Source organism: Thalassophryne amazonica, chromosome 13 (genome assembly GCF_902500255.1).
Source record: "Thalassophryne amazonica chromosome 13, fThaAma1.1, whole genome shotgun sequence".
Lineage (NCBI taxonomy): Eukaryota > Metazoa > Chordata > Actinopteri > Batrachoidiformes > Batrachoididae > Thalassophryne > Thalassophryne amazonica.
The window spans coordinates 92183148-92197769 of record NC_047115.1 but is presented as its reverse complement, the minus strand read 5'-3'; the positions used below and the strand labels follow the sequence as shown (position 1 = coordinate 92197769).

At 41.9% G+C, this 14622-nt stretch overlaps 1 long non-coding RNA gene across 1 annotated transcript; it reads left to right on the top strand.

Annotated features, from left to right (window-relative positions):
* Nucleotides 1-5005: 5005 nt before the first annotated feature.
* LOC117522892 lies at nucleotides 5006-10991 on the top strand. The gene is made up of 3 exons (XR_004564363.1): nucleotides 5006-5098; nucleotides 9738-9973; nucleotides 10935-10991. It is a non-coding gene; the product is annotated as an uncharacterized LOC117522892 (long non-coding RNA).
* Nucleotides 10992-14622: the final 3631 nt, after the last annotated feature.

The window sequence follows — 14622 nt, the reverse complement described above, 5'->3', positions numbered from 1 at the left end:
CAGCCAGTACCCGTGGGACCACATTGAGCCGCTTATGTGGAATAAATAAAAAATGAAAACCAACCAGTACCCGTGGGACCACATTGCCCCGCTTATGTGGAATAAATAAAAAACTAAAAATCAGCCGGTACCCGTGGGACCACTTTGCACCGGCGGGACCTTAGAAAGCAGCTCACTATTCAAAGAGTACTGGAATGGAAATGTCTCTCTGATCTTCAGCAGCAGACATTTGGAGGCACTGAATCTGAACAGCCAGATGTTAGATCAGGTAAACAAAGAAATCAAGTCTCCCTATAAGACTTTGCAGTCAGGTGGCAAAGGTTTGGATCTCCCTGTAGACCAGGGGTGGGCATCGAGGGCTGAGACACTGCAGGTTTTCCATGTAACCAATCACCTCAGCAGGTGGGTTGCTGATGAGCTTCTGCTCTGAACATAAACACCTGGTTGTCAATGAAATCACCTGCTGAGACACCTGATCATTAATGAAATCACCTGCTGAGGCAATTGGTTGCACGGAAAACCTGCAGTGTCTCGGCCCTTTATGGCACATGATTGCCCACCCCTGCTGTAGACCATGGTGTTGTCTGCAAACAGTTTGCACATGGAATCACTGATGGCAGGGATATCATTCACATAAAGGAGGAACAAGGTGGGTCCCAAAACAGAACTGTGTGGCACCACATTTTTAACATTCGTTCAACCAGACTGGCCTTCTCTCAGGGCCAGCTGTGTTTTTGGAAATTCTGGATCCACTACAGGACTTTCTCTCTTATGCCATCCTACTTTAGTTTGTGAAGTAATTTCTGATGGGGCTCTTTATCAAAGACTTTAGTGAAGTTAAGGTGCTCCACACACCTGTTTCTGACCCACTGTCCACATATTCAGGCCAGATGAGGTCTTGGATACATCAGAATCAGAATCGCCTTTATTGTCAATGTAATTTGCATTTCAACGAGATTTGAGTGCAACTCCAAAAGGGTGCTTTCTGTGGTGCAAGTATTTTTTAGCCGAATAAAAGATAATAAAATTTAACAATTATTCAGAGTATATGTACAACTAAATAAACACAAGATAAAATAAAATAAAATGTGAACCAAGTAAAATGTAAAACGAGAATTATATACAACAGTGGAATCATATTGCACGGGAATATTGCACATGGTTTACAGATATTGCACAAGAGACTTGAAAAGTGCAGATCAGAGTGATTTGTTATTATTCAGTGCAGTGATCGCTCTGGGGACAAAGCTGTCCCTGAGTCTGTTTGTCCTAGTTTTGATTGACCTATACCGTTGGCCGGAGGGTAGTAGGTCAAATAGGTGGTTGCTGGGGTCGGATGTGTCTTTGCTGATGCTGGCAGCTCTGCTGAGGTAGTGAGAGCTGGCAATGTCTTCCAGGCTGGGCAGAGAGCAACCAGTGATCCCCTGGGCCATTTTGATCACCCTCTGCAGCGCTCTCCTGTCTGCTGCTGAGCACCCCCCCGTACCACGCTGTGATGCAGTACATCAGGATGCTCTCAGTGGTGGCTCTGTAGAACAACACCAGCAGCTTGTCCTCCAGATTGTTTCTCATGAGCATCCTCAGGAAGTGGAGTCACTGCTGGGCTTTCTTCACCACCACTGCGGTGTTAGCAGTCCAGGAGAGGCAGTCAGAGAGCTGCACTCCCAGGAACCTGATGGAGCTGATCAGGCTCATCCCCCCTGAGATGAGCCCAAACATGGTGGTATCATCCGCAGACTTTATGATGGTGTTTGTGGGATGGGTCGGAGAGCAGTCGTGTGTGTAAAGGGTGAACAGGAGGGGGCTCAGTACACAGCCTTGTGGGGAACAGGTGCTGAGTGTGATGGTGGAGTAAAGGTGGGAGCCAAGTTTCACGGACTGTGGGCGGTTTGTGAGGAAGTCCTTGATCCAATGGCAGATGGGGGTGGAGATGCCCAGATATGTCCTTTTCTGGACCAGGATCTCCAGGATGATGTGGTTGAAGGCTGAGCTGAAGTCCAGGAAGAGCATCCTCACATAGCTCCCCTGGTGCTCCAGGTGGCTCAGCGCGGCGTGGAGAGCTGTGGTGATAGCGTCCTCTGTGGAGCGGTTTGCCCTGTAGGCAAACTGGTGGGGGTCCAGAGTGGGAGGCAGACAGGCTCTGATGTGCTGAGAGACCAGTCTTTCAAAGCACTTCATGACCACAGACGTAAGTGCAACAGGCCTGTAGTCATTTATGCTCTCCATTGCTGACTTCTTTGGGACTGGAATGATGGTGGATTTGAGGCAGAATGGAATGATAGCCTGCAACAGGGACAGGTTAAAGATGCAGGTGAAAACTCCAGCCAGTTGGTCAGCGCACGCTTTGAATACCTGGCCAGGTACACCATTGGGGCCGGCCGCCTTCCTGGGGTTCACTGCCTTCAGCACACGTCTAAGTACGTTTAGGTTTGAGACATTCCACACGCATTGTAGGTAGCAGACATGAAATCTTTGATATTGCTGGAACAACCATTGGGCCATCCTCAATTTCAACATGATCCAATATAGTAATGGGTATTAGGTTTGCAAAGCATATCCCTCTATGATTTTTATGGACACGTCTATGGGAGCAGGCCACAGTTGAAATTCCCTCCCTGGCAGATAAACTACACTATCACCATAGTGGATTTTCTGCACTAATTTCTCCGCTAAGCTAATGGATTCCACATCCATATTTGTCATAAGCCTTGCAGGGTCTCTAATCACCTGCTCCGTGGCCTGCTGTAGATTCCTAATGTTACCCTCCCTGTAGAGCTCTATCTATGTTCGCAGACAAGATGGCAGTGCCTTCCCCAGTAGGGTGGAGGCCGTCCGGCATCAGCAGGCCACGGCGGCCCCAGAACGAAGGCCAGTTATCAATAAAGCTAAAGCCTTGCTGTGTACAAAACAGCGCCAGCCACCTATTTAATGATGTCAGCCTGCTAAACGCCTCATCAGTACCCCGGGAGGGGAGGGGACCAGAGACTATTAATTTATGCCAACACATCTTTCTGGCAAGGTCACAAGTCCTCTCTATGTCCATTTTTGTGATCTCTGAGTGCCTCATCCTGATATCATTGGTGCCAACGTGAATAACTATGTGACTATATCTCATGTCATGTTCCTTCGTCTGTCTTCCCTTCTGCAGCGTCAGCACCCTAAGATGAGATGCAATGTCAGGAGCTCTGGCTCCAGGAATACATTTAACGTCAGCCGGCATCTGTAACCTGACTTTGCGGGTGATAGAATCCCCTATCACTAAAGTCCGGTGTTTCGGCCTGGAGACAGGAGTGGAAGTCACGTGTGCACTCAGAGAATTCACATCTGGCAAATCCAAGGGAGAGAACCGATTCACAGTTCACACTGGCGAGTGTGATTGCGGTGCCACAACCGGGCACCAAGCCCTATGGGGCTTCCTCCGCCTAGCCACAGTCCGAAAGCTGTCCTGCACAGCCGGCATTTCTGAGTTGATGCTAATGGGCTCGCTAGCCGGCCCAACACTAACCTAATCTGGAGTGCCCGTAACATCTAACTCCACTGCGCTAAGAAGCTGCTCTAACTTATGGACACGGCTCTCTAAGAGAGCCACCCTATCTTCCAACATCACGCAGGATTTACGGAGGGTGTAAAGTAGAATTAGTAGTGTACTTTGTGCACAAAGAAATTCAAAAATGTATCCAAGCAAACACGAGCTAACCAATAATGGATAAGCTAACCACTCCTAAGGCTCACACAGACGCAGATAAATGAATTAAAATTCACAGCAGTTACACTGAAGTATTAAACAGGTAAAAAAGCAGCAGCTATAAAATACACTAAACAACTAACAGGAGTGTAAAAAAATGAAATGAAAAAAATGACGAGTCAGAAATAGCTAATGCAAGCTAACCACTAGCGAAAATACTAGCCGCTCCTAAGATTTTACACAGGAGTAAAAATTACTTAAAATTCACAGCAGTTCAACAGAAAAATGAACAGAAGTATTAAACTGGTAGAAAATAAATAGCTATAAAAAGTAACAACGGAGAGGGGAGGTGTCGACCTAGCTAGCGAAAGCTAACCGCAAGCAAATGCTAGCGGGTAGCGATTCACAACAAGACTGTTGTTAAATAACGTTCAGAGTCGATACAGTTAATAACCAGAAGAGTGCTAAACAGAAATAAAAGAAGCGTATACAACCGTGTGAAGTTCAGAGTGGCGTCAGAGCAACAAACAATCCCTCCCAAGAAGAAGACTTAGCTAACTAACAGCGCTGCATGCTCTCCATCTCTTTTGGCAAATAAAAGTTTATGTTCAAGACGTTAATTTGCCTGTTCAGTCTCTGTACTACGATTAAGAAACCACTGAGAGCAGAAGAGGAGGCTAACGCTGGAAGATCATCGACTGGATCACAGAAAGCCAACACAAAGCTACCACGAATTAGCAGCTAGCTTCAAATGGCGGGGCCTTCCTACAGTCATCACGACGCTGTGACTATCAAAACTTTAAGGTAATGGAACCTGATGTGAGCACAAACCCATTTTAGCCAGAAAAGACAGAACTTGCTTGAAGCTAGATTATGCCAGACATGGACTAATGGGAACCATACCAACACATTTTTGACTAGCACAGAGCTAACGTTAGCCACAGAGAGGCACAGGCCTAATTCATATTTTGTCCATGTTTTAATTTATTCTGATATTAAGCCAGAAGCCTAAAGGTGTCAATAGGGTATGTGTGGGCATCTCACTTCCAAGGACATGCAGGTTGGATGAATTGGAAACTTTATAATTGTCCAGGTCACTTATAAAAGAGGTCTCAATCTCAAAGGGACTAATTTGCTTAAATAAATGCTAAATTTAAAATATACATAACTTTTTATACTCTCTTTTATTAGGTGTTGATGCAGTTAAAGTTTAAGTAACCCAGAAAGTAACCCAGTCAGTGCCCAGACTTTATAAAGATAAGTTTGATAATATTTTCAGATTATTGTTTGTCCCCCCCCACAGCAACCATGCCTGTTGCCTTAAGAGTTGTTAAATCACTGAATCCTCCATCTGATCAGTGGGTTGAGTGTGTGCCTGCAATTGATTCACATCAGCCCGATCCTTATCCAGAGGTTTGTACTACAACCCCTGGCAAAAATTATGGAATCACCGGCCTCGGAGGATGTTCATTCAGTTGTTTAATTTTGTAGAAAAAAAGCAGATCACAGACATGACACAAAACTAAAGTCATTTCAAATGGCAACTTTCTGGCTTTAAGAAACACTATAAGAAATCAAGAAAAAAAGATTGTGGCAGTCAGTAACGGTTACTTTTTTAGACCAAGCAGAGGAAAAAAAATATGGAATCACTCAATTCTGAGGAAAAAATTATGGAATCACCCTGTAAATTTTCATCCCCAAAACTAACACCTGCATCATATCAGATCTGCTCGTTAGTCTGCATCTAAAAAGGATTGATCACACCTTGGAGAGCTGTTGCACCAAGTGGACTGACATGAATCATGGCTCCAACACGAGAGATGTCAATTGAAACAAAGGAGAGGATTATCAAACTCTTAAAAGAGGGTAAATCATCACGCAATGTTGCAAAAGATGTTGGTTGTTCACAGTCAGCTGTGTCTAAACTCTGGACCAAATACAAACAACATGGGAAGGTTGTTAAAGGCAAACATACTGGTAGACCAAGGAAGACATCAAAGCGTCAAGACAGAAAACTTAAAGCAATATGTCTGAAAAATCGAAAAATGCACAACAAAACAAATGAGGAACGAATGGGAGGAAACTGGAGTCAACGTCTAAGAAACCGCCTAAAGGAAATGGGATTTACATACAGAAAAGCTAAAGAAAAGCCATTATTAACACCTAAACAGAAAAAAAAACAAGGTTACAATGGGCTAAGGAAAAGCAATCGTGGACTGTGGATCACTGGATGAAAGTCATATTCAGTGATGAATCTCGAATCTGCATTGGGCAAGGTGATGATGCTGGAACTTTTGTTTGGTGCCTTTCCAATGAGATTTATAAAGATGACTGCCTGAAGAGAACATGTAAATTTCCACAGTCATTGATGATATGGGGCTGCATGTCAGGTAAAGGCACTGGGGAGATGGCTGTCATTACATCATCAATAAATGCACAAGTTTACGTTGATATTTTGGACAATTGAAAGGATGTTTGGGGATGATGAAATCATTTTTCAAGATGATAATGCATCTTGCCATAGAGCAAAAACTGTGAAAACATTCCTTGCAAAAAGACACATAGGGTCAATGTCATGGCATAGGGTCAATATCAACAAGCAGATGTGATTTGATGCAGGTGTTAGTTTTGGGGATGAAAATTTACAGGGTGATTCCATACTTTTTTCCTCAGAATTGAGTGATTCCATATTTTTTTCCTCTGCTTGGTCTAAAAAGGTAACCGTTACTGACTGCCACAATCTTTTTTTCTTGATTTCTTATAGTGTTTCTTAAAGCCAGAAAGTTGCCATTTGAAATGACTTTAGTTTTGTGTCATGTCTGTGATCTGCTTTTTTTCTACAAAATTAAACAACTGAATGAACATCATCCGAGGCCGGTGATTCCATAATTTTTGCCAGGGGTTGTATAATGGTTAAATAAGATTGTACAGTGTCTTGTGCCAGTAGATTCTAAAAATTCACATTCAGCAACCAAAATATTCAAAATTTCTGGCAAGAAATATTCTGTTCTATTTGAGATATAATTTGAAAATACAGTAAAATCTACCAGTAATGAAGTTGTATATACTAACTTTCCTTATTTAAAGAAATAATTTACAGGCCCTGTTACTTAATTAACATGTTTATTTATTGTTGATATAAAGTTACAGAATTCCTTTTATAAAAACTCAATTTCTATGTCCCTTGCATAATGTTTCATTTGCATAGTGTGTGCATACTGTCTGTGGTACCATACACTTGAAACATAAGGGCTTCTATGCTATACTACTGAGGTTTACCACCTTATCTGGGGTGGAAAAAGTGATCTGTCCAAACAAAAAAACAAAAAAAAAATTATTTATTTTTTTTTTTTTTTTGGCAGTTTCTTTTGGCGGGTAAATAGACCTGAGAAAGCACCAGAATTAGGGCTGAAACGATGAGTCGAGTAACTCAAATAATTCGATTACAAAAAGTGTTTGAGGCCAATTCTGTGCCTCGAAGCTTCGTTTAACGTTGTAGTACATATGCTAGGCCTGTGTGTGGCGCTGCAACGTCCGCAGAAAAAAAAGAAAAAGGCGAGCATAACAGCTAATCAAATTAGCAACGATAGCTACCGCTTTCCAACGTGAGAGTAAAATAAAGCCTTTTAAGAGAAAGATGGTTCACGCTGATCATCTGAAATAGACTTACTGTGCATTTAAAGCAAAGCAGTGTGTTTGTCTATTTTAAAAAACTCACGGTCTGCTCTACGTGGGGAGGGACTATTGACCCGGCGGCCGGCTGCTGTCTCTCTGCCCAGTGTGAGGAGCTCTCAGACGGGGCGAGTCACAGCTCTGTCCCCGCAAACAGCAGAAGTCCACTCTTTCTTCTGTGTTTCCCTCAGACTCACAGTGAGTTTTTAATTTTTGCGTTTTTGGGCAACACACAACACTTCACAAACACGGTAACTTAAAATAATAGTAATAAAGCTGACTGCGATGCTGCATGTTCAACCTCCAGCTGAAATGCATATGCTGAAGAGAAAGAGGGATTAAAAAAAATCACGCAGGGACCCAGTCCATCAACCTTTATTAAAAAAAAAAAACAAAACCTTAAAAATGGTTAATTTTTACAAATTGGAGAAAACAAAATAGAAGGTCACATCCCATCGCCATTTCAGCAAAATGCCAACACTTTGGCGCAGTGACATTGTGCCATTGCTTATCGACAGCCCTGGACTATTGATGTTGTTTAAAACGCAAAAGTACTTTTTATCCGATTACTCGATTAATCGCCAGAATAATCGATAGAATACTCGACAACTAAAATAATTGATAGCTACAGCCCTAACCAGAATGCATCTGAGATTTCACATTTTTCTGGGGGACAACCACCAGACCCCACCAGGGCCTTGCCAAGATCTTTCAAGTTTGTTTTGTTTTTTTTTGTTTTTTTATGGCTCACTTTCATCACTCAGTTAGAGCAGGGGTGGTGGCCAAGTGGTTAATGCGTTTGGTTTCAGTGCAGAAGGTTCCGATTTCAAATCCCACCCCTGCCACATTTCTCCATGTAATGTGGAGTTGCGTCAGGAAGGGCATCCGGCATAAAACCTATGCCAATTCAACATGCAGATCCACCTCAGATTTGCTGTGGCGACCCCGAGTGCAAACAAGGGAGCAGCCGAAGGGACTTACTTACCTACTTACTTTCATCACTCAGTTCATTCACAGATTTGTCCGTGCTCATGATGAAAGGTCAACAGCATTGGTTTAAAGGAGACCTGCATTGAAAAAAATGCAGTCAGATTTTTTGAACAAAAAATGACTTACATTTACACATGAGATCCTTCTGAATGTAGTAAAGTAAATCTGCAAGCCCAGATATGTCATTCAACAGAGAAATCTTCATTTGAAAATGACAAATTTACAGCTAACATTTAGCCCTCCGCAAATTGTCCCTCTCATCATGGACGCTGCCAAGACGTCACGGACAAGACCCTCTCCCAGCATGCATTGCACCAATTGTAATTTGTGGATTTACATCAGTTTGCATCTGCACCTTTTTCTTGTCTTATACGGAAGGATCTACTTTTTTAAAACTTCATATAGTCTTGCGGCACATTTGGTGAATACACATTTTTTTTATTTGTGCTTGAAAATTATTTTGGGGGACTTTTTCATTCGCCCGTTTGATTGAGTGGTGTCGCAATGAAAATCTACTGTCTTTCGCCTCCAGTACCATCGCGGGATATGGAGGCGAGACCCGCAAAGAATCCCAGTCATTAAAAATATATAAACCTCTCAGCGTTCATGGAGCTCTGGGGCTCCGATTGCCGAGACGTGCGGTGCTGTGGATTTTGCCGCAAGAAGTCTGTCCTTGCAGCAACAGGTGTACCGGCCGCTTCGCATTAAAACAGCGAGCGTAATCTCAGGACTTGTGCCAAGTGTGCTGCAGCTCCATTCAGTAGACAGAGAGGTGATGCCGGTGTGCGCTGAATCTGGTACAACACCGGCTGCAAAGCAGACACGGGTGGTGTGAGTGGCCCGCGTTGGCGGTTAACGAGCTCGTTAACGAGCCCGCAGACTTAATAAGCGCAGCAGAGGCAGAGAGCGGGAGAGGAAGAACGGCGCTCGCTGTCGATGTCGTTGCTGATCTGAGCACACAGATCTGTATCTCACATTCATTGCAGCTTACTTTTGGATGTTGAAACCAGGACGTGTATAAGTAACATTACTAACAGATAAAATCAATTTCAGTGCGGGATCGGACTGAAGGCGGGAGCGCGTCGTCTTGTCCCTGACGTCATGGAAATGATACGGCTGTACAAACTGTTTTCACAGAGGGCTAAATTTTAGCTGCAAATTTGTCATTTTTAAACAAAGATTTTTCCGCTGAATTACAAATTTGGGCTTACAGATTTACTTTACTGCATTCACAAGGGTCTTATAAATACATATCAGCTATTTCTTTCTGAAATCTGACCACATTTATTTCAACGCAGGTCTACTTTAATCATTTGTGAAGCATAGTAATGTAAAGTGAGAACTTTATTAAGGTTGTAACATATGGATCTATATACATTTTGTGTTCCAGGAGAAGCAGAATGACATCATTCGCAGTATCAAACAGCTGAATGACAGAGTTGATGAACTGCATCCTTGGACCGTCCCTGAAAGTGTCGCTTCCCAGACATACCAGGAGAGAGAACAATGTGGACGCTGCTGAGATGATCATCCGAAGAATGGCCAGCTAAACCAGAAGTGTGGGCTTGAACCAATTACAAGCAGTGGCTGGAGGTAATGGGCCTTCCAGGAAAGTCACTCGAAGAAGTGAGTTAATCTGTTTTCTGTTTGTTAGATTCTCATCACTTTAATAGTTTTGCTGTTTCATTTTTTACACAGTATATTATGAAACATGCTGTATTTATGGAAATATGGTAACTAAAAGTCCTTTCACATTGCATGCTTTATACACATCAGGCAACGCCTCACGTCAACGCCTCCCACACCCCCGACATGTTGCATGTGGCAAGGGGGCGGAGACTTTCGCTCAGATTTTTTTTTTCTCCAGAGGAAAGCTGAGTGATCGCCATGTTGTATGTGCATCGATGAACCACGAAAAAGCTTTAATACAGTAATCAAATTAATTTTGAGGTTAAGAAACATTTGCAGGGATTTTTCTTCATAAAACTGCTCTGTATAAATGAGCAGTCCTGTGACACCTTTCTGTTTTATAGAGATCAGTGGTTTCTGCCACGAGTCTTCCATGTTTGGTCCCGACACATTTCTATTGGACAGTGCGAAGCTTTGTCACAGTTCAGAGCGGCAAAAGTTGGATTGGGTTGAACTTTGACCACGTCAGCGTGTTGACAAGCAGGAATGCGCAGGCTCCCAGCAGAAGCGTTGGTTTAGCTTGGCTTTTGATGCGACGCTTCAGACGCCTCTAAAAAGCAACGCGTTTCATTGAAAATAATGCTTTTTAGACCGATTTGTAGTGCCTCTGATGCTTCCAAAGCATGCGGTGTGGAAGGCCCTTGACACAAATAGCAGTGGGTACATAGGATTAATCATTTTTGTCTGATCTGCTTTCACCTGTGTGGTATACCTAGCTGATAACTAAATTGAGAAAATTCTGGAAGCAATATAAAGAGCTTGTTAAAAATATAGGGCCTGTCCAATAAGGTGTTGAGTTGAATACCAGTTATGACCATGCCGCTCAAATTATACAGTATCTGAACAGTAAAATATATATAATTGCTTGTGACTAACAAAGGAAATTTTCAACTTGCAGCTCAAGAGTGCTAATGACAGACTTGATGGTGAGGACAAGGGAACCAGGCACCAGAGGAATGCCCTAATCAATACCTTAACTGCATACACCCCTGGAATGGAACAAGGGAAGGATACAGTAACAATCATTGTCAGGGGCTGCTTGAACGCTATGGCTCCTGTTTATCTTTGGCAAGCAGAACAAGTCAGGAACCGTCAAAGGCAGCCTTGCCAGGGATGTGCCACAAATTTACAGAGTTGTCATGGTGGCTGCAATAAATATCACATCAGTGGACAGTACTACCATCATTTCTACAATTGTGCCATAATCTGAAGATGTCCTATCCGAGCAGAATCAAAGAAGTATAGACGGGACCATCCTGAACTTTTTCCTGACCCAGATTACAGGTTTGAAAAACGAACAATCTTGCAGATCAGTTTTTTTTGGGGGGGGGGGGGGGGGTGACAGCCAGTCACAGTAGAGAGGCAACGTGACGTCTGGTCTCTCTTTGGCTGCGAATCCAACATGGCAGAATCCGCTCCAAAACAGCTTCATTTCTGTGTAAATCTAACATGTCTATCATATATTATGCAAAAGCTACGGAAAAACACTTCGAAAACTGAAAACGCTGTTTTCACAACCTGATAACACCTCTGCAGTGATTTACAAGGAAAAGCCACCAAGACACCCAGACAACTCAGGAGAAAATATAGGCTTATGTGGCTGTGTTTGGAGAAATTGTGCACAGTGCAGGCTTTGCATTTTGCATCACTACTCTTAGCTTCATAGTGGAGTGGCACACAGAAGGATTTTCTTTCACCAAAACAGATCAAATCCAGCCTTGCATCTCAGATGTATCTTCTGGCAATTTGTAGCTAAAGTTTCAGGTATACCACTTCATCATGAAGATGGATAACTGGTGATACAAAATGCAAAGCTTGCACTGTGCATAATTTCTCCAATCACAGCCACGTAAGCCTATAACTTCTGGGGTGTCTTGGTGGCTTTCCTCAGTCTTCTTCTTGCACAGTCACTCAGTTTTTCAGAACTGTCCATGCAGATTTACCATAGAGTGCCATATTGTTTGTATTTCTTCATAATTGATGTAAATAAAGTCCAAAACATTCAGTGGCAGCTTTTCCCTCAGAGAGCCTCGTCCACAACTACCACAAAAGACAGGCAGTACACGGTATTAAGAACAGGGGTATGTAAACTTTTGATCAGGTTCATTTGGGTAGTTTGTGTTGTCATTATGATTTGAAAAGAGTAAACACTGTTGTTTGCCAATAAATGGCTTCACCCAACCATGAACCATGAGCGAAAAAAACATTTTTGTGTTATCATTCATATTCTCTGAAAAATTGCCAAAAAAACCAAAACTTTTGCCAGGGTATGTAAACGTTTGGCCCCACCTGTGTGTGTGTGTGTGTATATATATATATATATATATATATATATATATATATATATATATATATATATATATATATATATATATTACACTTAGCACTGGGATACCATTTAAGTAATTATTAAGAAGACTGCTCATATGGCTGAATTTTGTATGATATGAGGGTGTTTATATTCTATAATATCACAGTTTAAGGGCAGATTAACAGCAGCATTTAATTTGCATTGTACATGGAATATTTTTTATATAATTTAATTTTACTTCCAGAGAAACTTTTTCTCTGGGGATCAAACATAATTTAAATTAATAATTTTGTATTATTTTTGTATAATTTTTTCATCATATGATTGTAATATGTTTGTGTTAAACTGTTCAGTTTCGCTCTTAAAAATGATGTGTGTTCAATTGCACTGTCGTATCTGACTGTCATACTGAGTCTTCAAATCTATGTGATTAAAAACTTAGAATATTTTTTTAGGAATTTTCTCAGGGAATTTATTGATAGTAATGTTTGTGTTAGTTTTGCTCTTAAATATGATTTTTACTAATTGTATGTAGATGTCTAAAAGATTGTTGTAGTTTTTGTTTCAAACGGTGATTTATGTTTAAGTTGAATTTATTTTTGCTCCTAAACTGTGTATTATCAGTTGTATGTAGATCAATAGATGATTTTTTTTTTTAGGTTTCATTATTCTTTTAGGTTTGATTTTTGATTTATTCTTATTGTGTCTGAACATTTTTTTTGGAGTAGCGTCTGTGGTTTACTGCTTAAGAAATCTTTAGTAAAGTTGAAAATTTTTCATTTTATGTGCTTTTTGAGCAAATGATGTTTAATTCTGTAAAGATGAATTCCATCATTTAATCTGTTATCAACTGATTCAAAGGTTTCTCCATTATTGATTTTATATGTGAATTCCACATTGCAAGTCACTATTGGAATAAAACCTATTGAATTTTAAAACATTTATGAAGTTTGTTTTACTTAATTTTTTTGTTCTCAATAGGAACAATCACAAAATTGTAGGTAATTGAGCAGGAACATTGCACGAACATCATATGAACAAAGAATGAGGACAGGTAATGTTCACATTCGAACATTCTACAAATGTTCATTTAATGTTCTGCTGCAACTGTTCATATGGTGTTTGTGAACATTTGTGAATGTTTGTATAATGTTCATTGAATGTTTGCATGCAAACATTACCTGTCCTCATTCTTTGTTCATATGATGTTCGTGCAGTGTTCATGCCACGTTTACAAACGTTCTCATGCAAACGTTCAATGAACATTCAAAGAACGTTCGGTTTCCGGGTGTGTTGGCATGCTAGTGCTGGAGGGTGGTGGGTGTGGAGTTGCTGCTGGTCTGTCTGCTTCGAAGCAGGCAAAGAAGCGGTTCAGCTCCTCTGCCAGAGAGGTGTCAGACCTAGCATTTCCTGGGTTGCTGCATCTGTAGTTGGTTATATGATTTATTCCCCGCCACATCCTTCTGGGGTCATTCACAGCGAAGTGGTCCTCTTATCTTTTTCTTGTACGCAGCCTTGGTCTCTTTTCAGATCGGACCTGGCCGCGCTGTACAGGGCCCTGTCCCCTAATTTAAAGGCGGTGTTGTGGCTTTTCATTAGGGACTGGACTGTGCTGTTCATCCAGGGCTTCTGGTTTGGAAAAACCCTGACCCTTTTGTTGACAGAAAAAGTGTCAACACAGTTCTTAATGTAAGAGAGTACGGTGTCAGTGTACTCCTGCAGGTGGCTGGAAAATAAATCCCATACAGTTCGTGAGAAGCAGTCCTGTAGCTGGGAAAGCACTCCCTCAGGCCAGGTTTGGATAGTCTTCCGTTGTGGCTTTGTTCGCCTCAGCAGGGGGGTATAGGTGAGGGTGAGGGACAGGCAGAGATGGTCTGATCCAGTGAGATGGGGGAGGGGAGTGACTTAACGCATGTTTTATTTTTGAGTAGACATGGTCCAAAGTATTTTCCCCTCTGGTGGCACACTTCACGTACTGGACGAACTTAGGTAGCACAGTCTTTAAACACGCTTGGTTGAAGTCACCAGCAACAATACAAACACCATCCGGGTGGACCAGCTGCTGTTTATTTACACAGGCAAGCAAGAGGCTAAGGGCCGTGCTAACATTAGCATTGGGTGGGATGTAAACAGCAAACACGACGACTACTGTGAACTCCCTTGGGAGTTAAAAATGTCTGCACGAGACTGCCAGCACCTCTAAATCTGGACAAAATGAGTTTTCTGAGTCTGATCACCCTGAGTTTTGACATCCAGAAGCTCAGAGCCGAACATC